Source organism: Macaca nemestrina, chromosome 16, assembly GCF_043159975.1.
Source record: "Macaca nemestrina isolate mMacNem1 chromosome 16, mMacNem.hap1, whole genome shotgun sequence".
Classification (NCBI taxonomy): Eukaryota; Metazoa; Chordata; class Mammalia; order Primates; family Cercopithecidae; genus Macaca; species Macaca nemestrina.
In genome coordinates, this window is record NC_092140.1 from 2,282,549 (window position 1) to 2,309,049 (window position 26,501).

The window sequence follows — 26,501 nt, forward strand, 5'->3', positions numbered from 1 at the left end:
CGCACCCTCACCCCCACCCTCATCCTCACCCTCACCCTCACCCGCACCCTCATCCTCACCCTCACCCTCACCCCCACCCTCATCCTCACCCTCACCCTCACCCGCACCCTCATCCTCACCCGCACCCTCATCCTCACCCTCATCCTCACCCTCACCCGCACCCTCATCCTCACCCTCACCCTCACCCGCACCCTCATCCTCACCCTCACCCTCACCCCCACCCTCATCCTCACCCTCACCCTCACCCTCACCCTCATCCTCACCCTCACCCGCACCCTCATCCTCACCCTCACCCGCACCCTCATCCTCACCCTCACCCTCACCCGCACCCTCATCCTCACCCTCACCCTCACCCCCACCCTCATCCTCACCCTCACCCTCACCCGCACCCTCATCCTCACCCTCACCCTCACCCCTACCCTCATCCTCACCCTCACCCTCACCCGCACCCTCATCCTCACCCGCACCCTCATCCTCACCCTCATCCTCACCCTCATCCTCACCCGCACTCTCACCCTCACCCTCATCCTCACCCTCACCCGCACCCTCATCCTCACCCTCACCCTCACCCACACCCTCATCCTCACCCGCACCCTCATCCTCACCCTCATCCTCACCCGCACCCTCACCCTCACCCTCATCCTCACCCGCACCCTCATCCTCACCCTCACCCTCATCCTCACCCTGGAGACACAGGGAACAACACCACCCGCACCCTCACCCTCATCCTCACCCTCACCCTCACCCGCACCCTCATCCTCACCCTCACCCTCACCCGCACCCTCATCCTCACCCTCACCCTCACCCTCACCCTCACCCTCACCCTGGAGACGCAGGGAATAACGCCACCCTCACCCTCACCCTCACCCTCACCCGCACCCTGGAGACGCAGGGAATAACGCCACCCTCACCCTCATCTTCACCCTCATCCTCACCCTCACCCTCACCCGCACCCTGGAGACGCAGGGAATAACGCCACCCTCACCCTCATCCTCACCCTCATCCTCACCCTCACCCGCACCCTGGAGACGCAGGGAATAACGCCACCCTCACCCTCACCCTCATCCTCACCCTCATCCTCACCCTCACCCTGGAGACGCAGGGAATAACGCCACCCTCACCCTCATCCTCACCCTCATCCTCACCCTCACCCTGGAGACGCAGGGAATAACGCCACCCTCACCCTCACCCTCACCCTCACCCGCACCCTGGAGACGCAGGGAATAACGCCACCCTCACCCTCATCCTCACCCTCACCCTCACCCTCACCCTCACCCGCACCCTGGAGACGCAGGGAATAACGCCACCCTCACCCTCACGCCTCAGCTGACCCTAAATTAAGAGCTTGCTGTGGAGACTTCGGAATCATTTCACTGTATGCAGATTCGATGTTAAGGGGTTTAAGTGCCATTATTTTTTCCACACACTGGACCTTACCTATTAATATTCAGGCCAGGAACAGCTTAAAATTGCAGAGCGCAAGCACACTAGCCAATAGCTCCGTGGGGAGCTGCGGGTAAGTAGCTGCCAGTCACCAGGCCCAGGCCATTGTGAGCACAAGGGCCCTCACGGCACCCCAACGGAGGCCCCGTCACTCGCAGAGCTTGGCAGGCTTGGGGGCTGTGGTGAGGGGGGAGGAGGCCGGACCCACCACAGGAAGAGGGGAGGTGGGGCCCGGAAGCCCTGGGTCATGCCAGCAGCAGAGACAAGCCCAGGGCAGGCAGGAGGCTCTGGAAATACCCTGCAAAGGTGCCACCTCCCTTCTCCTCCCCCCAGACCCCACCGAGGAGAGCCGGCTTTCTGGGGATGCAAGCACGTGGCCCATCACAGATGGCGTGGCTGGGACAGTCAGTGCAGCTTGTCCCGCTCCGTGTGCTGGCTGTTCCTGTTGGGGTGGCCGGTGGGCACGTGGGCCAGGCTGGTTGATGTGAGGATGCGCCAAGCCCACCTTCTCACCAGGCATCCCAGACGTGGGGTCTGCCCAGCCTGCCTGGCAGTTTTCACGGGGAGCATAGTGTTGTCCATCGTCGCTTAACTACGACCCGCAGGACCGTGGGGCTCTGCCTGCCCAGCCCTTCCAGTGATGACGATGCTCTGGACGTTCTCCGTGTCAAGCACTGGACGCCCAACCTGCGACTCTGTCCCCGCGAGGCACATGCCATCTCCCGCCACTCCCGCTAGGCAGGGAGGGCTGAGCCGCTCGGGGTGTATCTACTGCCCTGTGACTCCGTCCCCGTGAGGCACATGCCATCTCCCGCCACTCCCGCTAGGCAGGGAGGGCTGAGCCGCTCGGGGCGTATCTACTGCCTGAGCTCCCTTGGGGCACAATGGCCAAAAACAACCCCACACACAGGTGAGGTCTCATCACAAAGGATAACCAACACCATATATTTTCTTATGACAGCAGTGACAATGACAATGTAAGTTCTACCCGCAATGACAGATGTCAACTGGGCTGCCACGTCCTAAGCAGATGTCGTAAAATCAGAAAAGCATGGAGTGGCTGAAAGGGCGAGGGTAGCAGAGATACTTGGGGCCCTTCCCTGAGCGAAAGATCCGGTCTCGTCCTGCAGAGGTGGGAGGGGAGGAGGCAGGTGTGTGGAAAGCGGCCAACCAGCAAGAACAGGGAGGCTGCAGACCTGGCCGGCAGATCCTGGACACCAGGAGTCTGAGCACAGGGCGGACACCGTGTGCAGGATGCCACCTCTCCCATTGGTGAACATCCGGAGGACCTCTTGGCCCCCAGCGGCTGCACAGATAGGAAATATGCATGGATCTGAAAGGCTTCGGGACACGTGTGAGGGACAGAGTCATCATCTGCTACCACAAGCAACAACAACAATATTCCTCGCCATTGAGTCAGGCTCTTTCTCTAGAAATAAGTTCTCAATACGGGAAAGATTCCCTCCAGGGTGTTTATGGGCGGTTGTGAGGGGACAGTTTCGGGACTTCTTAACATTGCTCTTGCCTTTGTCCTTTGATTTCTTCATTTATTATTATTATTATTATTATTATTATTATTTTTTTTTTTTTTTGAGATGGAGTCTCGCCCAGGCTGGAGAGCAGTGGCGTGATCTCGGCTCACTGCAAGCTCCGCCTCCCGGGTTTACACCATTCTCCTGCCTCAGCCTCCTGAGTAGCTGGGACTACAGGCGCCGCCACCACGCCCGGCTAGTGTTTTGTGTTTGTTTTAGTAGAGACGGGGTTTCACCGTGTTAGCCAGGATGGTCTCGATCTGCTGACCTCGTGATCCGCCCGCCTTGGCCTCCCAAAGTGCTGGGATTACAGGCTTGAGCCACCGCGCCCGGCCTGATTTCTTCGTTTATTGTAAATATGTCTTGAAAGCCCCGGGCTGGATGAAGAGAGGGAAGGGAAACAGTCCCATCCTCACAGGATCCTTTCTAGAGTCAGGCAGACAGTGCAACAGTCAGCAGCCCAACGTGACCGTTTACACTGAAATCTGAATTAAAATTTCACTCCATTAAACATGCATTCTTCATTCTGAGTAGCCATATTTTAAGTACTAAAGACCCACCGGGGCCCGTGGATGTGGTATTAACCAGGACAGACACGGAACAGGAACATTCCCAGAGTCACAGGATGTTTCATCAGACGGCATGATTCTGAGTGTACGTGTGTTTGCAGCCACCAGGAAAAGAGGCAGAGAAGCCACCGTGCACTGTGGATGCTCCCATCCCCGCCAGGCCCCTGCAAACCCTCTTTGGGATCACTCTTTATTGCTACGTCCCAACCGAACACACGCCTCAGCACCGCCCAAATCCGCACACCCATGTGCACACAGACACACACATTGCCACAGAAAAGCACAACGTGGTTTACGTAAACCACCTTCTCATGGCTTTATACCTCACATGTGACTCCGGGAAAACGCACCTGCACCAACAGGACACAGTGATTCTAAAACCGTGATCCTGGGACGAGATGGCCCACACGGGCTTGAGGGGTTCGGTGCCGTTTCCCCTCCTTCCTCCCCCACCGCTGGTACCGCTGGTCCTCTTGCTCTGGGGTTGAGTGGGCATCTATGATGTGGTGTGTCTTGTCCTCCTGGAGGACCTGCGTGTGGTGTCAGTGCTAATGTCCTGGAAAGGATCGTGTTCATTCTGGACAAGATCGTCCGTGGGCAGAGGCCACCTGTCACAGGGGAAGGCAGGCAGCTCTCCTGGGAGCCACACGCAGCTCGCCTTCTTTCCCTCGGCTCCTCGGCGTGTTAGTCTGATGTGGCTGTTTCCCTTGAACGATTTTGTTCCTTTCACACTGCAGATGGGTGTGCAATGTGCCGTGTCTGCACTAGAGGCAAGAGAATCAGGTGGAATCTCACAGCACTTCTCCTGGACTCCTGGGGCCGTCTGCACCACGCCCAAGTCCAGGGCCCTGGACTGAGGCACACGCCCACTTCCTGCATCTTTGCAATAAAACAAGTGTGCAGTTCACACTCACTTCCTGCATCCCCGAGGTGAGGCCGTGGGGGTGAAGTCGTGGTGTGAGGCCGTGGGGTGAGGCTGTGGGGTGAGGCTGTAGGGTTGAGGCTGTGGGGTGAGGCTGTGGGGTTGAGCTGTGGGGTGAGGCCGTGGGGTGAGGCTGTGGGGTGAGGCTGTGGGGTGAGGCTGTGGGGTTGAGGCTGTGGGGTGAGGTTGTGGGGTGAGGTTGTGGGGTTGAGGCTGTGGGGTGAGGCTGTGGGGTTGAGGCTGTGGGGTGAGGCCGTGGGGTTGAGGCTGTGGGGTGAAGCTGTGGGGTGAGGCTGTGGGGTTGAGGCTGTGGGGTGAGGCCGTGGGGTGAGGCTGTGGGGTGAGGCCATGAGGGTGAAGTCGTGGTGTGAGGCCGTGGGGTGAGGCTGTGGGGTGAGGCTGTGGGGTTGAGGCTGGGGTGAGGCTGTGGGTTGAGGCCGTGGGGTGAGGCTGTGGGGTTGAGGCTGTGGGGTTGAGGCTGTGGGGTGAGGCCGTAGGGTTGAGGCTGTGGGGTGAGGCCGTGGGGTTGAGGCTGTGGGGTGAGGCCATGGGTTGAGGCTGTGGGGTGAGGCCGTGGGGTGAGGCCGTGGGGTTGAGGCTGTGGGGTGAGGCCGTGGGGTGAGGCCGTGGGGTTGAGGCCGTGGGGTGAGGCCGTGGGGTTGAGGCCGTGGGGTGAGGCCGTGGGGTGAGGCCGTGGGGTGAGGCTGTGGGGTGAGGCCAGGGGGTTGAGCCGTGGGGTAGTGCATTTCACTCTCGTGTCCCTTGGGGTAGTCCCCATCTCCCGTGGGAGGGAGGCCGGGCTGGAGGGTGGCCAGGAGTCCCCAGGTCCTCTCTGCGTGTGGATGCAGCAACCCTGAGGCACCGAAAGTAATTTCCGCTCGGAGCCTCGTCGCCTCGGCGCTGGGAGGGACCCTGGTACATGACTGGCTGGTAAAGTGACCAGTTAGTAAATGTGTGACTTTGGGCGCGTCCCTCAATGTCTCCAGATCCGTGTTTCTGTCTGTAAAATAATAGTGATAGTAACTCTGCTATTATTTTTGATGATACTATTAAGTAATTGCTATTGATTTTTTTAACTCTATTACTATTACTATAATTTGACAGATGAAAAATCTCTCTGGGACAGGAACAGCAACTCTTTGCCGGGGTGTTGTGAGGTTTGAAGGGAGGGAAGCTCTGTGACCACAGAGATTTTACCAGTTCGGTTTGCTGCTCCCTCCCCGTGTCCTGAGGCAGGGCCTTGCACTTAGCAGGTGCTGGACAATTTGTTGAATGATAATATATGAATTTGCTTGATACATTTATTATAGCTACTATACCTACAATTTATTAATGAATAGAAAATATCCCTTGCCTCGGACTTGCATGTGGCCTGACCGTGGTCGCACTCTCAGCAAATGCCGAGTGCCGTCATTCCTCCTATTACCGTTATTAGCCACTCTCCCCGGCGGGCTTGTGATGAGGGTGTGTAAAGCGTGCTCACGCTTTCATCCGACAGTGAGAAAATTCTGAGGTGAAGGAGGAAAAGTAGTCACAAATACACATTATTATCATCAATCTCAATTCCATATTTCAAAATCCCATTTCCAAGCACATTATTTACTCAGTCATGCAATGGCTTTTCCCCTTGGGCGGAACGCTGCCAATGAGCACCTGACCAGAACAAGCTGAGGGATTACGCACTTGGGGGACCGTGGCGGTTGCCTGATCCCCTAGGATGTGTCAGGTGTGTATTTAGTGGGTGTCAGGCATCTTGCTGGCGCAGTTGTTGCTCTCAGGCAGGGGAAAAAATGTTCAAAAGATTCACTCAAGTGTTTCTGCAATCAGGTGAGTATCAAGAAGCTTTTACAAGCGGAGCAGACAGTGGCCTCGTTACCGATCTTCCAACATGGAGCTGGCTGCTGCCACGGGACGTTTGACTCGCCGGGGCTTCTACCCCGTGCTGTCACCTCAGCTGCTGTCTGCGCCCAGCGTTCCTCATGGCTCCAGTCTCAGGCCACACGCTAGTGGTCAGGGCGCCCGCCCGGCTCACTCCGCCCAGAGCTGCGCTCTGCTACCCCTGAGCTGCTGGGGGCTGCACTGCCCCTCTGAGCTCCACCACACGCATCTGGAGCTCTGATCATCTTTTGTTTACTAGCTGGTCTCTCTAGAGAAGAACTCCTCTGTTTTGGGAATCCCAGCAGCACCCGCATCAGGCACATGGTAGATCCCTGATGGCTGTTTAACTTACGGGGAGATCGAATAGGGAGTAAACAACCTGGGGAATCTTTCAATCAGGTCTCCAAGACTTGAGCTTGGGATTAAATAAAAAGCATTCATCTCAAAGGCATGCTGATCTTCTCTCTTCCAAGGCGCTTTTTTGTGGGTCACAGACACAGAAAAATGACCATATTTTCCCTGCACACTGGAGTGAGCTGTAGAAGCTTCCGGCTAACTACTGGGGACAGTGGCTGCTTGAGGCCCTGTCCAGCATGTCGGAGAAGGGAAGGGAAGGGAAGGACACACCTTCAGCACACCTGTACCTGTCTCAGCCACTGTGGCCCCAGCTCAAAAGCTTTGTGCCTTTCCAGTCCCCTCATTTCCTGGCTTGTAAAACTCACATGCAGACGGGTGGCACCTCTTCACCAGGCAGACGGCGAGAAGCTTGTGCACTAATTGCTGTGAATTTTGATTAAATAATGAGATCTAGGAGGTTCAGGATGGACAAGAAATAGGTGGAAGCACCTGACGGGGAAGATGCTGGGCTCGGGAGCTCCAGTTCCCCACTTAGCTGGTGATTTGAGCCTTATTCCTGCAGTCGATGAACCCTGTTATTCTCCAATCCTCCTGGTTACCGTTCCCATCACTCCCTGGGTGAATGAGCTAACTACAGATGCCTTATGGAGACAGATGCCTTCTGGAGACGCTCCGATCTAATGTGAGGTGTGCGGATGCATCTGTAGGTTCTGTGGAAGGAGGACACAGGAAGTCTCATCATGGACGTGTCTGCCTTTGCCACGGCAGGTCACAGGCGCTACGGCTCCAGGTACATCTCTGGGCAGGGAACAGTTACCAACCCACCACCGAAAACAGAATTTAAGCCACCTGGAGCCGTTATTACAGGTTGTGTAGCCAGGACCACGATAGGTTCAGGGAAGGACGTCCGATGCTTATTTTTAAAATTCTCATAGCAGTAGATGCACGGCCGTCGGCCACTGACACGCGATTGCCCACGGCCTTTGGTTCTCATGGGTTCACAGTAGCGAAGCTTGCTCTGCAGGGAAGCTCCTGTGCGCATTTGTGAGGTCACATGGGAGGGCATCTGTGGTCAAGTCCCGGTAATGAGTCACCTCAGGGATGGGCGACAAATCCACACGCGGACGGCAGGTCCTCAGTTGTCACAGCAGAGCCTTGCAGCCGTTGCTGAGGAAGAAAATTAAGTCTAGACCTTAGTTGTGAACTCTTCAAGGACAAGGGCCTGTTTCCTCTTCTCACGTTTGCCTAGAGCGACTCAGTCAAGATCATCCGGTAAAGGGTCCGCGTTCCAGGATCTGGTCCCTGAATTCCAGCAGCAGAAAACCAGCTGTCGTGGGTGGAACTGCATCTCCCCAAAATACCCGTTGAAGTCCCGCTCCGCAGTAGCTCACTTGGAAACAGGGTCTTTGCAGATGCAGTTGTTCAGGCTGGGTCAGGCTGGGTCATACCACAGCAGTTGTGTTCTTAATCCAGTACGACTGTGCCCTTAGAAGAGGAGAGAGGCACACAGAGCAGGAAGACGGTCATGGGACGGCTGACAAACATGGAGGTGATGCTTCCTCCACGAGCGGGGAAAGACCACGGCGCTCCGGCCACACCAGCAGCCTCGCTCGGAGCCTCAGAAAGACCCAGCTCCGTGGGACTTCCAGCCTCAGAATCACGGAGAGTTCGTTTCTGTTGTTTAAGCCGTTTCTGTTGTTTGCGTGGTTTCTGTTGTTAAAGCTGCCCAGTGTACGGTACTTGTGACAGTCGCCCATAGACACCGGCCAAAAAGTCCTCTAGGGAGTCAAAGTAAGGATGGGGAAGTGCACGTCGCCAAGCCGCGATGGCCCCTCCCGGCCGCCCCTCATTCCTTCACCTCCACGGACGGTTCTGGTCACCAGGTTTTGTGGTCTCCGAGGGTGCAGCTCCTGGTAGAAGCGGGGAATCTGAGGAGGGTGGCGAGAAGCTGCTCCCACAACAAGCCCAGGCACGGGTGACGACCAGGTGGAGATGAAGTTATGGGAAAAGCAGACTGGGCAACAGGGCCAAAACGGCTCTGTCCCTCAGACACAGACACGAGACACCAGCGGGCTTCTGCGTGCCGCTTGTCCCCCTTTAACTGATGTATCAGTGGGACGAGGCATGCCGAATGGGCTGCCTTTCACTCTGCTTTTAAAGGTTCCCCTGACGACTCCTGTCCTCCTAAACATGTGTGTATAAGCAGCTGCTGTCACCGTTCCCATCCATCCTCCTCACTGACCCATGGTGACCCTGACACATGCGAGTCTGATCCCACTGACTGGGTCACGTGGATGCTTCCGGAGACATCCATCCACTCTGCCAAGCCCTTCATGTGGCCTCCATGCTCTGCCCACTGTGACTCTGCCCTGCCCAGTGGGCGCAGTGCTCACCCCTGACCTCCTTCTGGCTCCTGCTGCTCTGACCCCAGGGCTGGAACCAGGGCTCTCCCCCAGAGCCTTGTGCCTGCTCAGCCTTCAGCCTGATTGTACCCCACCTGCTGCACACCCACACACATGCACACACCTGACTCACACAATGCATACACACACACCTGACTCAACGCGCACACACACAAACAAAGCACACACCTGACTCAAATAACGCATGCTAACGCATGCACACATACACATGCACACACCCGACTCACAAAATGCATGCACACACACACGCACAACTCACACAATGCACGCACACACACATGCGCACACCCAATTCACACAATGCAAGCACACACACACAAGCACACACCTGACTCAATGCATGCACACACCCACATGCATGCACACGCCTGACTCACACAGTGCATGCACACACACACATGCACACAAGTGTGTGCAAGCACACCACGGTACACGAAGACAGACAAATGCATGCACCTCACCTGTCACACACACACACACACACACACACAAACTCACACACATTCCAAACACAGACCCACACACATACCTGCAAAACACACACCTGCCAAACACACACACAAACATACACACATACCAAACTCACACCCACACACCTGCCAAACACACAGAAACACACATACCTGCCAAACACACACACGAGCATCCACACACACATGCCAAACACACACCCCACACATACCTGTCACACACATACCTGCCAAACACATACAAAAACACACAAAAAAAAACACAAGCACATGCCAAACACATACCCAAATACACCTGCCAAACACAGACACACCTGCCAGACACACACAGAAACACACATGCCACACACCCACACACACCTGCCAAACACAAACACACATGCCAAACACACACCCCTGCCAAATGCCAAATGCACACACACAAACATCCACACCTGCCAAACACCCACAAACACACATGTCCAACACACACAAATACCTGCCAAACACACGCCACACACACCTGCCAAATGAACACAAACGCACACATCTGCCAAACACACAAACTCACACACCTGCCAAACACACACCCCCACACACATAGCTGCAAAACACACACACCTGTCAAACACACACAAACACACACAAATGCCAAACACCCACACACACATACCTGCAAAAGACACACACACCTGCCAAACACATACAAACACAAATGCCAAACACACACACCTTCCAAACGCACACAAACACACACACAAACACCCACACCTGCCAAACACACACACACACACACACACACACACACACAGGGCAAACACACATATGCACATGAGCAAGAATGAGTCCACACATGGGCATACGCTCCCCTCACAGATACACAAAGACAAACATGCATGCACACTCACACACTTGGACACACACTTCGCAGGTCTCCGCTGTTACCCTGTCACCTCCTGTTTATTCTTTGTGATCCCAGGTCAAGGTGCGCATCCTCTGGAAAGCCCGTCCTGACCCCAGAGGTCCTTTGTCGTGCAGTTCACAAGACTCTGTTCGTTTCACTCAGGGGCCTCATGTCAGCAGCTTCCTGCATGCTCACTGTAGAATTATTCAGTGTTTCCCACTAACTCCATTAGGGTGGGGCTACGTATTTCTGCTTTTCCATCCCTCCAAAGATAGCTATTTTCTCTCCCTTCTTTCTGCTTAGGAGAAATCATAAACAAACTTGTGAACTGCCTTCCTGACTTCCCCTTCATACCAACAACACACACGTGTGTGCAACACACAACTGTACGCGTGCACACACCCACTTAGAGTAGCACCATCAATAGGACATGAGGATTGGACAGTGTCTGGCTTTGCCCTTAAGTGAAACCTCAGTGCTTGGGCATTCAATATTATCTGAGAGTTTGAATGAGACTAAAATTTGAGGACATTTCGTCACAAACATTTGTAGTTCTGGAGATAAATCTGTACGAAAAGATAATCCTATTCCAATCAAGATTCACTGGGAAAGAACATCTCAACATCATTACTTGTGCGGCCAACAAGTTAATAGGATCAGTCAATATCTTAAGGAAAAGTTTGGCAAATTCGTTTTGGGAGAGAAAGCCTGTTCGCTCTTCTCATTGCCTCTGCTGGGAAGAATTATTTAATCCCATTTGAGAGTCACGAGGTCAAGATAATTATGATTTTCTGAGAAATCAATAAACTTTGCAATGCACTTATGGTCTTTGCAAGCAATTTAATCACAGGTCATATGCAATGATTCATCTGATTTTTGTGTCCTGCAAACTAGGTGACCTTCCAGGGCCACAAAACCATTAGGACATCCAGATCTGATTATCTTGGTATCAGCAGTAACTCCTGAGCCCTACATATTCCCATTTTATCACGGTTTCCCTGGAATAGCCACATACTTTGTATAAATACATATTCAAGTAAGAAGAGCATGATGTCATTATTTGTTCAAGTGTACACACTGAGCTCACATAGTAGGGTAGGCATACAAGTAATTTTGGTTAATAAACTTGTCATAGCTATATTGTAACTGAATTGTTAATTTCCAAGTGGTTGGAATAAAGATACAGTTAGCAATAAAATCTGTCTAAATATAATTTGCTATTTCTTTAATGATTCTGATGTCTCCTCAGAACTTGCCACGCCTCGGAGTTATCAATACGTTTGTCAATATCATCGTATTCTGCAAAGGAATGAATGGTCCCTGGTGGATTGAGGTTTCAGCTGATGGATTCTTAAATAAACCTTTTTATTATTATTATTGAGACAGAATCTCACTCTGTTGCCCAGGCTGGAGGGCAGTGGCATGATCTCGGCTCACTGCAGCCTCCACCTCCCAGGCACAACTAATCCTCCCAACTCAGCCTCCCAAGTAGCTAGGACTACAGGTGGGTGCACCACACCTGGCTAATTTTTTGTATTTTTAGTAGAGATGGGGTTTCACCATATTGCCCAGGCTGGTCTTGAGCTCCTGGGTTTAAGCGATCCTCAGCTACCCAAAGTGCTGGGATTACAGGTGTGAGTCACCGCGCACAGCCAAACCTTGTTTCTATTGTAGCTCAAGAGGTGTCATGGAAGTAGCCACTAGAAATGGTTTTCTGGGAAGCTGAGTTGCATGTTTTTGCTTATTTTCCAGGCCTAAAAATTAAATTTAGAAATAGAAATGAAGGGTCTGGTGCAGTGGCTCACACCTGTAGTCCCCGCACTTTGGGATGTCGAGGTGGGCGGATCACGAGGTCAGGAGATTGAGACCATCCTGTCTAACACGGTGAAACCCTGTCTCTACTAAAAATACAAAAAATTAGCCGGGCGTGGTGGCACACACCTCTAGTCCCAGCTACTCGGGAAGCTGAGGCAGGAGAATCGCTTGAACCCGGGAGGCGGAAGTTGCAGTGAGCTGAGATTGCACCACTGCACTCCAGCCCTGGGTGACAGATCAAGGCTCCATCTCAGAAAAAGAAAAAAAAGAAATAGAGATGAGGATGAAATATAAGGAACATGGTCCTTAGAGGCTGGGAAAGGCCGTCCTAGGGTGGAAGGTATCCGAAGATTCCAGAAAGAGGACATGAAATTTATTAGAAATAAAACGACTCTAGGGAAAGCTTGAGTTGAAGCAGTCTAAAACAACAATCTGTTCTTAACAGTCCATCTCTAACTGTGATGTTGCCCTGAATTTTCATAAGAAAAGTTATTCCATGACTCTCAGCAGCTTCCTCTACAGTGACTCTTAACGAGATTCACAAGGTTGTCATAGACATTGCACCCCAGTGCTACCACATAAAAGATCATTTTTAACGGTTAAATTGGTCGCTGCATAAAAACGCATCTTGCCCCCGGTCCTTATTGCCCGGGATTTCTAGGAAGTCCGTTTCCCCCGTGGGCCTAATTGATCACAGGAAGCAAGCTGGACGCTCAACACAGTCTCCCTGCTTTCTGCCTGCCTCCGTGTGAAGTGTGCCACGCTTCCTGCTAACGGCTCCTGTGTGCGGGGTTTAGGAATCGATTACAGTTTTAATGGGGTGAAATGCATAAGTGTGCGCTGCCGTCAGCCTCTGGAGGACACGGCTGTCCTCATTCCCTCCCGGAGAAGGCCCCTGCATGTAGAATTAGCCGGGAGGTCAGCGAGACGCGGGGACGGTCCTCCCTGAGCCTCTGGGGCTGCGTCTGGGCCTCGGGTGACTGATCCAGCAGTGCCTGAAAGGGCGAGACAATTAAACCTCCCCAAGTTTGTGGAGCATTTGAAGACGAACAGCACATATAAATGCTAAGCATTATCATCATCTACAAGCAGCCGGCGTAGAAATGATGAATCCTAAGGAAGGGGCACCTATAAGTATAAAGAGCCGGGACAGAGCGGAATGAGAAAATCAACTCAGACTGAAGTTTAAACAGGTTGTTTTTGTTTTAAAGAGGTAAGAAAGTCATGCTTGGAAACGAAAGGAAGGCCCCGTGAAGTTAAGTTACACAATTTAATGCAACTTTATAAAGCCAGAGGTCACCCAGGGAGACAATGAGGATTCTGAAACATGGCAATGATAATTAATTTCTTTTAAAAAATCAATTAATATTTTCTCTGATCCTTCACAAAGCAGGCTGGAGCAGACGAAGGCAATGAGTGTATTTCCCAGAGGAAGAGCGGAAGAGCAAGGGTGGGGAAGGAAGCCAGGACTGTGTCAATACGAGCGGCTGGGAAATCAGCACATTTGGCGCCAATGAACCGGTGGAAGGAGGCAATACCCATCCCAGACCCTGCAGGAAACACCAGGGAAGCTGAAATGTTTCAGCAAATGCCTTCCATATGTAGGGCTTACAGAAAAGATAAGGATCATGGGCTCATTTATTTCAACTGAATGAGGCGTATTTCCTGGTGGAAAGAAATGAATGTCCACATTCTATTGCATGAAGATAGTGTACCCAGAGAAAGACACACATACACACACACACACACGAGCACATTACCCCCAGGCACGGCAGACACACACGGAGTGACATGTGGGGCCAAGCTCCTGCAGCCTCTGCTCAGGGAAATCTCTCGCTGTAGTTAATAGCATCTCAGGGAAACCGACCCGCCCAGGTTTATAAAAACAACAGGCAATTGAGATCAGCTCAGAGCATGAAAGGCTTTGCAGTGCTTTATGACACAGACTACATCTTAATAAGGATTCTCTCTGAGATGAGGATCTGCAGTGTGTTTGCCACCAGACCTGTCAGCGCCCATCTCTCCCTTGGGTTTGTTTTGAAGACATGAAAGAAAAAAATAGAAGTAACTACCCTTGGGATGCCCCATTCCACAGCTTTATAAAATGCTCAACTGGAAATAGTGCCAGGTGCCCAGATGTGGACAGGGGAGCGAGGAGGCGCTGCGGACCCGGAGAGAGAAACGGAGCCTGGAAACGAGTGCTGAGTGCTGCTGGAGGCTGCAAGGGGGTAAGGGTAGGAAAAGACCATTTAGTCCTAAGAGAAAAGACACCCAGGACGGCAAGGACCTTCGATAATGACAGTCGCTCGTCAGGGCCGGCCAACAAAGGCAGAGGTGAGACAGTGTCACTCAGAGGGATGAACCGCAAGTGGGGTAAGTGCTGAATGCAATTAAGCAGAGAAAAAGGAAAGATAATGAGATTAGGGATAAGAAACGGGAAAGGACTTGTGGCCAAAATAATGACAGGCGAGTGGTCCCCTTGAATGAGACTCAGAGGTGGGAGATAACGATCAAGGCTCACACCAGAACCATTGTCCGTGTTTAAAGAAACAGAGTCCAGTTGCACGGGGACCAGTAACGGAAAATGCGCCTGAGATCATTCCGGCGCTCTCTCACGAGGAGCGGGTGGTGTGGAGGAGATCCCGTCCAAAACCGTGTTCTTAGCTCAGATGGGTCTGTTCCCAAAGGCCTGCCAAGAAAACGAAGGGAGGGGAGACAGAGGGTGTGCAAGAACTTAATTATTGCAGAAGGTCAGTGTCAGGCTGGGAGCCTGAGCTCAGAGGAAGAGGGAAGACAGAGAGCCTCATCAGGAGAGTGATGAATCTCAGATTTGTATTTCATTTGTACACAAATCGTGCCCATTTCACGATATTGATACTGAACAGAGCTGGGTCTTGCTGAGGGTGTCAGAGAGAACGGAATGCCAATTTCGTCTGATTTGTCTTTGGACGCGTGGCCGGTGTGCTTTGTCCTGGTTCTGTCTGCGGAGGCCGGCATCCCAGGGGACTTTCTCCCACGGAGGGAGGGGCTCCAGGCTCCCTCAGCGGGGGCTGGTGTGAGGTCCCGGGCCACCACTGCCCAGGTGGATATGGACGGAATGCAGGGGGGAGGCACCTCCATGTGGGGCATGGTGGGGTCAGCTGTGCATGGCTGTCCATGGCCTGTTGAGTCCCGGCTGCTTGGGGCTCCTCCCTCCTGGCATATCCAGCCCCCTGGTCTCTGATGGGCTCTTTTAGACCAGAGCCAGGCCTGGCCCCCTGGCTTCCTTGATGCTTTGGGGCAGTGCAAAGTCAGGCAGCACAAACACACCTTTCTGTGCTTACCAGTCCCGTGGGAAACTTTCATCCTGACGCACCGTCACCAACAGGGCTGCCGGGCGGCCGCTCCTCTCTAAGATGAGGATTCTCTCTAAGATGAGGATCTGTGGTGTGTTCGCAGCCAGACCCATCAGCGCCCATCCTCTCGGAATCTTCACACTAAACCATACCTGTGTTTGCTGTGATTGTCATTGTGCTTCCGTCAGCTTTGTCATTATTAGGTTGTCACTGAGTTTTTCATAGCTCACTTTTCTCCTTCCCTTTCCCTCCTTACTTTGTGCTTTCCAGACTGTGTAGACCAGAAGGGAAAGTCCACCAGATTCACACTTCCAGTGTCATCAACCCTCCACGAAACACACAAAAGTCCACCAGATTCGCATCAACCTGTTGTGAAACATACACATGGGCTTTCTGTAAAGAGCCGTCCAGCAAAATGACATCTCACCCAAAGATGCAGCCCCACACTTCCCACGGTGCTTCTGGGTTGAGATCTTGGTACCCTTCCCTTCCCACACAGCCCTCCTCTGCTCTGGCCCTGGGAAAAAACTTGGAACGGCCATGGTAAATTTAAAGAGCTGTTCTGTTGATGACGCCAGCAACTTCTAGATATTCCTAGTCTTACATGTTGAGGTATCCGAGGCTACTTGGCCAGCCAGGTTCCACCTAAGCTGGCATGATATCCAAGGGGTCCAGCCATGGGGAGACCCTCCCAGTCCCAAGGGCTGAGTCCCTGGTCAGCAGGGTGTGGTCGCAGAAGGGATGGCCTGAGACAGGGGAGGTGGCCAGGGTCCTGGGCTGGGGGTCTGAGATTGAAGGCCTAGGATCAAACTCACTCATCCTCCGTGGCATGCCTGTGGCCTGCAAGCCACGAAATATAGGTCCTAACCCAGGCTTGCAACAGATTGTCCTGGGACTGGGGAGCAGGTGGATGTCAGGAACTGACCCTGACTCCAGGCCCGAAATGAGCACTTTGTTTCTGAAGGCCTCTTCTACATTTCATCCTAGGGCTAATACTGTCTGAGTCTGGGCTTCTGCCAGTCCTGCAGGTGAGGGTAAAGCACCTCCCCACTTCCTCTAAACCAAGCTCTGCACCCCATAGATCAGCACTGTGGCCCCGTCCCTATCGCTAGACTGCCTTCTTTTCCACCGTCTCAGAACCTCCAGTGTCCCGGGCTCACCTGTGGGAAAGCCCTGCGCCCTGACATCTGCCTCACAGACCCTGCTTGGACCTCCACCTGTCACTCTTTGGAATGTGGGTGCCACCTGCCACCTGCATGTGTGGCTGGGTCTCTCCCTGAAGTCCTGCCCACCCTCCAAGTCTGTGCAAGATGCAAAGCCAAGCACCTAACCCTTGCCTTGTGAGAACCTTCTATGGAATAAGCTAAGTAGGCACAGTCCCTGGGCCTAGAGCCACCCAAAATTAAAAGGAACCCAGCCTTACGCCTACAGAATCCTCTCGCCCAGGAGACTCTTCCCCCTCCCAGCCCGCTGGGCCGTCCCTTCCTCTTGTTTCCACACATGCAAACCATCCCCACATTCATGCACACCTGGGATTTTCCCTTCTTTGGAAACGTTGTAGCGGCACAAGTCCGGTGAAAATGTGTGTCCAATCCAGTTGCTCACATGAGCTTAAGCAAGTGAGCCCAAGGCTTCAGCTTCCTGGGCCAGTGAGACCTTGGGTGGAAAAACTTGGGTTTTCACTCATTCAAGAAAACCAGACTGACTTGACTTGCAACTCCCAAGATTACTCTAGAATAACCCAGGCACTTGCCTTTGCAATGTGGCCCAATTTTGAATGCAACTATTTATTCTGCAGTCATTCTGAGCCTGGTATAGTCAAATTTTGGTGTTAAAACTGCTAGCGATTTCAGTTCTCCCAACTATCATTTTTGAGCTTGAGACGAGTTGCTGATTGACATGTGGATATGGGACAAAAACATATTTGGAGATGGAAAAACTAGCAGAATACCCATGATGGAAAAAAACATTACTTGTAATGAGACAGCATTTACAGAGCTGTGTCAGAGACAGGGGAGGTGGAACGCTAAGCAGTGTTCCAACCCACATCACTGCAGAAGAAGGCAGCAAACTTTCCATGAACCATGGAACTTTCGAGTGAGTAGAGCCTCAACATTCAACAGCATCATTCAAAGGAGAGGGGCCGGGCAGCTGGGGAGAAATTCAAATGCTTCCTCCACATGGAGACAAGCGTCCTCGGGTTTGGAGACTCCTGACTCTGCAGGAGCAAATCTCCAGAGACCACAGCTCCGGCGGAAGGTGGCACTTCAGTCGGAGTTCAGGTGCCTGCAGGAGCTGGAAGGCATTCTCGAGGCCAGAATGTGTGTGTGCCTGTGTGGTCATGCGTGTGCACCATGAGGCAACATTGCTGAAAAACCATATCAGTGAGTGAGGCCATGCACAGCAGTCATCAGTCCCTGTCTCCAGGATGTTTTCCTCCCTGATGGGCTGTGCGATGTGTCTTTGGATGAGAGGGAGAGTGCAGAGTTGTGTGTTTGATGTAACCATCATCACTTGGCTTTCTTGCTACCAAATATTTGATGGTTTCTCTTCCAAAACAAGTTGGGCAACATGAATTCCACAGATGCTATTCATAACAGATAATTAAACTTTAACAGAGAGACAGAATGGCATTTCAAAACAATCACAGCCATGCCTGAAAGATAAAACCTTTTTTGGTTTCATAGTGTGATTAAAAGTAATTTTATAGACTAACACCTGGTCAGAAGGCAACATGGAAAGATGTATAGCAAATTAAAGTGAAGGTTTGAGTCCTACAGGCTGCACAGGTACTTGTTTTAAATCCCAGAATTCAGTAACTTACATCCTACAACCTGTCCATTTCCTTACACCTGGCTTCACTCACTCACCCTGATGACCACAGGACACCAGGCATCCTGAGGAACTCGTGGGTGACCACGCTTGCCCCCAGGGAGCACCCAGTCACCCCGTGCTTCCTGCATACCTTCTAAGGACACAACATGATCAAATCATTTTCGTGAAAGGAATAGAAGAAAATGTATTTAGAAGAAACCAGGATATTAACACATCAAAACAATATTGTCAATTCTTTGTTGAAAGCATGAAGAAAAAAAGACGGAAGCCCCCATCTGCATATCAGTGCCAGTGACTTTCTAAAGTTTTCCTTTCTAGCTCAACAGGAAGTCAGACAGTCTGAACAGACGCCAACAAAAAGGGCTTTGAAAGAAATCCTAGAGGGCTCCAACTTGCTGCTCTAAGGCACCGTTTGCTGATGTAAAACGTTGATGTGTTACATGATTCCAGGAGGCAGTTGATGGCTTCCACTAATGCATCCAGCTGCTCCCAAAACAGAGCTATGCATTGGGAAATGTTTACCTAATAAATATGAAGCAAGACAACCAGTATTTGTTCCTTCGAATTGGAAGTTCAATTTGACAAGACCAGAGACCCTGCTGGTGTGCAGGCCCATAGCAGGCTTCAGCATCCCTCCCTCAGGCTGCCCCTTATTCAGTCAGCAGCAGAATCCAAACTCTCTCCCCGTTCGTCATTCATTCATTCCACAAACATGGGTGGAGCCCCTACTATGTGGTAGGACCTGTTTTAAGCAACGGGGCCCCATCAGTGTGCAAGACAAAAGATCCATCCCTCCTGCACCCTGTACTCTGACTGGTGGGGTGGTGACCAGCGGTGACCAGGCACACAGTGAGCAGGGCCTCCTGTAGCTCACCGCAGGTGGAGGGACCTCACGGACACAGAACAGCAGGGATGGCCAAGACTTCACGTGGAGTGGCCGGGGGAGGCCTTGCATGGGTGAACTGAGTTCTTGTGTGGGATGCTATGAAGATCCTTCTTTGTCTGGCTCCATAAGTGTCTGTGGAATGAATGAATGGCACTAACCCCAGGTTCGCCTCTGTGAGTGGAGTGGCCCAGAACATCCTCCCAGGCTAGGAAGCCAGTGGAGCACCTGTCCCCTATTTTCTTTGAGAACAATGACTTGACCCCCATACATCATCCAGGAGGTCAGCAAAATTACAGATGGAGTCCACTTCCTCCAGCACACCCCATGAGCCCACCGTGTGCAGCCGTCCTGTGCTGGCACCAAGTCGAGGGGACTCGGAAACCCCTACCTGGTCACTCTCCTGGCTCCTTCTTTGTGTGGGTTGTGATTGTCCTTGTCTCCCACCCTCATGAGCCTTTTCTCATGAAATTTCATAACCAGATGATAGAACATTCTTCCAGATCTCCTCATGGGTTCTAGTCCTTCTCAGTTAAAGGTGGCGAACAGTGTGCCAGGCCATCTTCCTAATCCTACAGTCCCTCCACTTCTTCCCCCAGAAAACCTGCTCACCTGGTTATGTCACCTCCCCAAAGCCCCTGGGGCTGTGGTGTCTCCTTGCTTGGGAGATGGAGAAGAGACGTGCCTAGGAGGTCATGCCTCACCGTGTGGCCCCCAGTGGGGCTCATGTCCACTCCCCTGGGTGTAGATGGTCTGCCTTGTGAGTTGCTCCTTCCTTCTCTCCACGCGTCCCGGAGTGTGGGCATTCCAGACACACAGTAGGCGTCACTTGTACGTCTGTTGTGTCTCTTCCCTGAGAGCTCAGTCATGCTGAAGCTCTGAAACACCCCCAACACGGATAGTGTGCACTCCAGACAGTAGACAGTCAGTAAATACGCAGCTGGAAGATTTGGTAGCACCAAATGGGCACATGCACATGGCAAGGAACAAATTCAGAAAGACTTTAAGAACTAAAAGATAATTGATTTAGATCTAACAGTGATCCCAGCCCTTGGCCTCTCAGGCACAGCCCTGGTAGATTCTTAGGCTCTTCTTCGTTCGCCTTCCTGTGCCTCACAGTAGCCCGTAGCCTATCAGCTTCACAGCACTCAACTGTTTCTGCCAAGGGAATAATACATTAAGTTGCCTTTGAAATCCTTATCCTGCTACTATCTGCATGCATTAGCATACTTTATGATTTAAATCTAATTATCAGGGCTTTCCAAGACATGTCACTGAAAGTGATCATAGCTGAGCACTTTAACAAAGCCAGAATAAAGGCAGAAAAATAGCCAGATTTGATGAAAAGCTATCACTTAGGAGATATACAAACTGATAAGAGATCAGATATTTAAAGACATGGAGAAGCCGGCCCTGTCACCCCCCAAAGGAAGCTCCTGGAGAAGCTGGCCCTGTCACTGCCCACAGGAAGCTCCTGGAGAAGCTGGCCCTGTCACCCCCCAAAGGAAGCTCCTGGAGAAGCTGGTCCTGTCACCACCCATGGGAAGCTCCTGGAGAAGCTGGCCCTGTAACTGCCCATGGGAAGCTCCTGGAGAAGCTGGCCCTGTAACTGCCCATGGGAAGGTCCTGGGGAAGCTGGCCCTGTCACCGCTCATGGAAAGCTCCAGTTTCCACCCTGTGCTGTCCCTGCCGGATGCTGATTGGCTGACGAGGGGATCACAATTATATGTGGTCATTTTCTCTAAGAGGTTGCAACAATGCATGCTGAACATAGGGTGCTTCTTTCCTTCAGATTTCTTAAATAGAAACATTACAGAGATACATTCATGAAGCATTGATGAAATGTTCTTCTAAGTGACCAAAGGAGTCAATTGGCTCTGAGCCAACCTGGCTTGTAAATCACTATACTTAAGTGAGCGCATTCTTTCCTGGGGCCACCATCACAAAGTGCCACAATCCGGGTGGCTCAAAACAACACAAATTTATTGTCTCAAGGTTCTGAAGGCCAGAAGTCCAAGATGAAGGTGTTGGCAGGGTTGGATCCTAGGAGGGCTTTGGGAAAGCATCTGTTTCTGCCTCTTGCCCCGCTCCTGATGGCCTCAGATGTCTCTCCACTTGTAGGTGGCTGTTCTCTCCCTCATCTCCACAGCTTTCCTTCATGGATGTCTGTGCCCTAATTCCTCTCTGCATGAGAATAGCAGTCCTATTGGATCAGGGCCACCCCAGTGGCCTCAACTTAACCTGATTATCTGTAAATATCTTCTTTCCAAACAAGGCCACAGTCACAGGCACTGGGAGTTAGAACTTCGGCTTTTCTTTTTTTTAGAGGGAAACAATTCAACCTGTACCAGTGAATTGACTTCATGTGGTTGGCTGCACTGACCAAGGTTCAACCCAGAAGTTTTATAAGATGGCTGTTATAAAAGGTTCAACAAAACCCCTTTGTAGGGAATTCTGACCAGACAGAAATGGCTTTTCATATATTTCTAACTTAAAATTATCTTATGAGGAGGAAGAGCAATCGACTGCCACGTGATAGCATTTAGGAAACAAAAGAAAGGACTTTGCCACTTTACCCTGAAATGAGGAGGAAATGCTATCTCCAGAGAGTAGGTTATTTCAGTTGGCAAACACTCCAAGGTTAAAACATGAAAGTGTAAAGTACAGACAATCATGCAGCATCAAGGGAACAAGTCCACAAAACCTTCCTCCAAAAGCTAGTGAAGAACGTGATGAGCTTCCTACGAGGGAACATGGAGGGTCGGAGAGTCCAAGGTCATCTGCAGGGCATGACTTCAAGGCAGAGGCTTGGATTGCAGGGTGTGGACACAGCCTGAAGGCCCTAGCTTGGCCAATTCAGAAGGAGGCTCCACCAGTCCGTAAAACCTTCCTCCAAAAGGTTTTACGGCTTCCCACGACTAGCTTCCCACGAGGGAACATGGAGGGTCGGAGAGTCCAAGGTCATCTGCGGGGTGTGTCATCAAGGCAGAGCCCTGGATTGCAGGGCAGGGCATGGCGCAACCTGACAAGTCCCAGCTTGGCCAACTCAAAATGAGGTTCCCTTCCTTCCCAGCACAGTGTGAGCCCCTAGATCCCACCAGTGCTGCTGTATGGGCTGCTCTCACATGCCCTCGGCTCACAAAGGAGGGCATCGGACGAACAGGGGTGTGTACCACCACACAGTAGCTGGGGATACCCGTGCACCAGCCCCACCACCCAGAATCCACCAAAGCCACGATCTGAAACGCTTGGTAAACGGTAAAGAACTATGAAGTAGAATTTGCCTAGAGACCGGGCTTCTCACCCGAGAGAACTAAACTGTGAATTTCCATGAGTGCGTACTGTACTGCACGCAGAAAGGCACTGCTCTATGTTATGTTAAATGCTAACCCGTTGCTGGAAACACGTTCACATCACAAGAAGAATATTTGAGGATTGAATTCCCACACATAAAACACTGAGAAAGCTTGGGTCAGTGATGTCCCTGAATAGAATCTTCCTCGGCTCCACATTGCCTAGAACCAAGCCCACACCGAGGGCCTCCCATGCTCCCCAACCTAGTTCCACCTTTATTTGCATCTTCAGCACCTGGCAGGGAGGGTTCTTTACGTGTCTGCTGAAAGCTGCACCCCTAGGCGGGGCATGGAGGTTGCATCCATGGTGCCTTGATTCCCTGGTCCCAGGAGGCTACCCACTCACTCCACAGCAATTTCTCCTTGCCAAAGTCTTGTTCGGTTTCTCAGGCCCAACCCAGTCCAGCCCGGAGCACTCCCTCTATGAAGACATCTGGAATCCCTCCCATGCCCTCTGATGCATTTGCAGCCACCCTGCCAGTTACTCGGCATATTTCATCCTGACTCAGCCATGGCTTCCTGTGAGGCTGAGTTCAGATGACCTGCCCTCTGCTTGAGGACGGGGACCCTGCCTTCTTCATTCTGCTCCCCCCAGACCCAGCACAGCATCTGGCCTCTTGGCCAACCCTAGATGTATGTGGACAGTGTGGGAATTCAGGTACCCAGGTTCTGAGCAGGTCCTAAGTGATACCCAGGCTGGCGTTGCAAGGCCTGGGTTGCTCTCCCTCTTCAAAGGGCACACCCACCACCCCTGCACCGTAGGGCCTGAAAGGCAGCCTTCTGGGGTGCCCAGTGGGGAAGAGGGAGCTGGTTTTCTGCTTTCAGTTTGTTCCCTGAAGAACATAACTGTGAAGTCAGAAAGGGCACACTCCCCCACCCCCGGGTTCTGTTTTTAGCCTCGTGCCTGCCGGGATCTTGGATACCATGGTGATAGGAGCCATAGAAATAGAGACAGGAGATCAGTTGGCAAAAAGGCCCTGCATTCTGTGCTCCCCGCATGGCGGGAGGGGCCCCCGCAGGAGGCTGCAAAGTGCTCTCCGGTTATTTGCCATTTGCTCTCAGATGAGTCTGAACAGAGCAAAGTGAGCTGGGAGCAGAGCCTAAGCCCGCCCACAGGCCAGCTCTCAGGTCTCCCAAGAGGGCAGCGCAAAGGTTGAGGACAGCAATTGCGGCTGATGAATTCATTCTCCTTAACCTCCAGAAAAGCCTTGAGGGTCTTTCCCTGGGAGCCAGTGTGGGCTGCAGGGTGGTGAGGAGCCTTAGGGTGGAGGGGTGGACAGGACCTCAGGAGGGCAAGTGTTTACATAAAGGAAGTAATTGTAGATGCCCTGGGGGTGTAGGTGGTGTCTCCAAACCTGCTCGTGGTCTGTGACAAAGGCCTCTAGCGATCACCATCCCAACAGGCCAAGCTCCAAGACCTCAGACTGTCAACGTGCTAGCAGCTTCCTTCTCGGGGCTGCTTCCCCGGCCCTCAGGCAGACAGCGGCACCTGAACCCACCAGGGTGATTCCAAGACCACACGAGGGTCAACGTCAAAAAACCAGACTCAGCTCCTCCCACAGAACCCACTTTAGTTGCACACTTCTGCTGTGCCCTAGTTGGACTTCCAAACTTCAAAACCTAAGGAAGAAAATGGCAGTCAATATTATAAATATTAATAACTATTCCTGGTATTGGCATTGGTTGTTTTGAGAGCTGACTGCTTTGTCGGAAGCATCTGGAGCCCTCACAGGAAGCATGCGTGGTGGGTAGCCTGAGCTTCTCTCTGCGGATGGAGACATGAGGAGAACTTAGATATCATACTGACGTCCAGAGCCTGGAGAGCCTCCCGAGGGTGAGTGTGTAGGAGTGGCCGAGAAGAGCACCAAGCCAGGGTCTGGCTGCTCTGACACCTGACGCCTTTCGCCACAGGCCAGTCCCATTTCAGGTCCTCTGCTGGGTGAGCAGTTGGCTTGAGTCCCAGGTAAAATGGTCAAGGTGTCACGAGCTGAGCAATGTCTCTGGAGCCGGGGCGGGACCAGGGTCTCCACCTGCCAGGGCCTAGCCCCTACCCAGGCGGGGCTCAGTGGCTGCACTGCTGAGACTGAGACAAGCCTGCACCGCAGAACCTGACCATGAGTCCAGAAAGCCCCAACTGTGATTCTGGGGAGTTCAGTGCCCAGTTGTGCCCAGGGCACTGATTGACAGGGAGGGTGGGGGTAGAAGAAGCAGAATGTGTTTTTCTTAAATGACTCTTCGCTTAAAACTTTCTTTTAGAACAAATAATTCCAGTGGGTACAGTTGAAATAATCCTTGTACAATAAATGCAGTAATTTAGGGACAATGGCCTAGGGTTTTATAAGGTTACAGGCCCCCAGCGGCATGGGCTTCCATGCTACTTGTGGGCGGCATTTTGTTGTACATCCAAACCCGATTATCACATTTATTAACACAATCAAATGCTGTACTTGGACACAACCCACTTTTACCTCCTTTTTAAAACCCCATGAATAGAAATACAAATCTGGTCAATTATCACCCAGGGAGCGACTCCAGCTTTATAGATTGGTAATGCAGTTGCTTTCAGTCATCGAGCAATGTGACAGATAGCAATGATAGATTAAACAGTTCAACTATAGGCTGCATATTATAATGGCATTTCACTTAATCTTTACATCAATATCCACTTTTCTGGATTTCCTTCCAATAGTTAGGACCAGCAGCTCAGCCAGAGCAAGTAATGGGGAGACGTGGGTGCCACACATTCAGGAGGGCCGGGAAGGGAACTGATCTTGTCCTTCTTGTTGGTTCTGGCCCCGTGACCCTCACAGGAGGCCCAACTGTATCCCTGAACTTATTCTAGCCTCGGAGTTCTCATGCCTGTATTGACTCTGTAATGGTATCAAGTAGCTGGAATCCAAAGACATGGGTGGCCTTATTTGGGAAAATAATGTCTTTGAGCCTCAGTTTCTTTGTCTACAGAATGGTGCCTGATCCAGCCCAGAGGTGTGCCTGTGGGAACCCTGCAGGTAGATTAATACATGGATCCAAGAGAAGTTATCAACGCAGCAATAAATAAAGTGACAAGCCAGGAGGATCACCTGCTGTGCCACCCAAAGAATCAGTTCCGATACCAGCTGAACATTTTTTGATCAGTGATTAGACAATGAAATAATGCAGACGGATATGAACCCTGGAAAGAACAATCTGCAGGTTGTCAGCGACCTGCATTCTCCCCAGTCTGTAAGCCAGATGTCTGTTGGCTGCACCACCCAGCGGAAGGTGGATCCCAATCGAAAGGCCGACTGTGCCGTGATTCTAGTGTCTGACTGCCTCTGAAGGTTAGAAGACCTCTGGAATTGAAGATAAAAGGGGTGCATTTGGTAAATTCTAGAAGTGTTCTAGTGCAGCAGAATACCAGTCCCATTTTATTGTAATAACTGCATCACATATGCAGCGACTCCATTCTTTTTAAAACTGACAAAGCCTTTCTAGAAGAGGGGGTTCTGTTGCAAGGTACACAGCCAACGGGGAAGATGTGGACGTGGGGGGGTACCAAAAGGTCACACGGGGGGCTCCAAAGGAACCCAGGCTCACATACGAGAGCCCCAGAGAACACCGCACTATGAGAAAAGATGCCTGGAAGGAAGCAGGAAGGAAAGAGGGGAGGGGAAGGCAGTGAGGTGAGCTTTGGTCTCTCATCTTGTAGATACATCCGCCCAGAGCTCTCCCTGGCCATGGGGTTGGAGGAGAAGATGGAAGTCCATAGAGCTGTGCCTGCCCCTCCTGGGCCTGTGAGTAAAGAGGAAGACGTTGCTTCGTTT

The 26,501-nt window shown here is 51.9% G+C and overlaps 1 protein-coding gene across 8 annotated transcripts in view; it reads right to left on the bottom strand.

The window, feature by feature from the left end:
- Nucleotides 1-26,501, bottom strand: part of LOC105485285 (homeobox-like protein HDP1) — a 454,750-nt gene that overhangs the window by 64,236 nt on the left and 364,013 nt on the right. The window contains exon 3 of one of the 8 annotated variants that reach the window (XR_011614575.1): nt 14,430-15,993. The exons of the other annotated variants lie outside the window; for them this stretch is intronic. The gene's annotated coding sequence lies outside the window, so the exon portion shown is untranslated. Of the gene's footprint in view, nt 1-14,429; nt 15,994-26,501 lie in introns of those variants that run through there. 8 annotated transcript variants of the gene reach the window in all.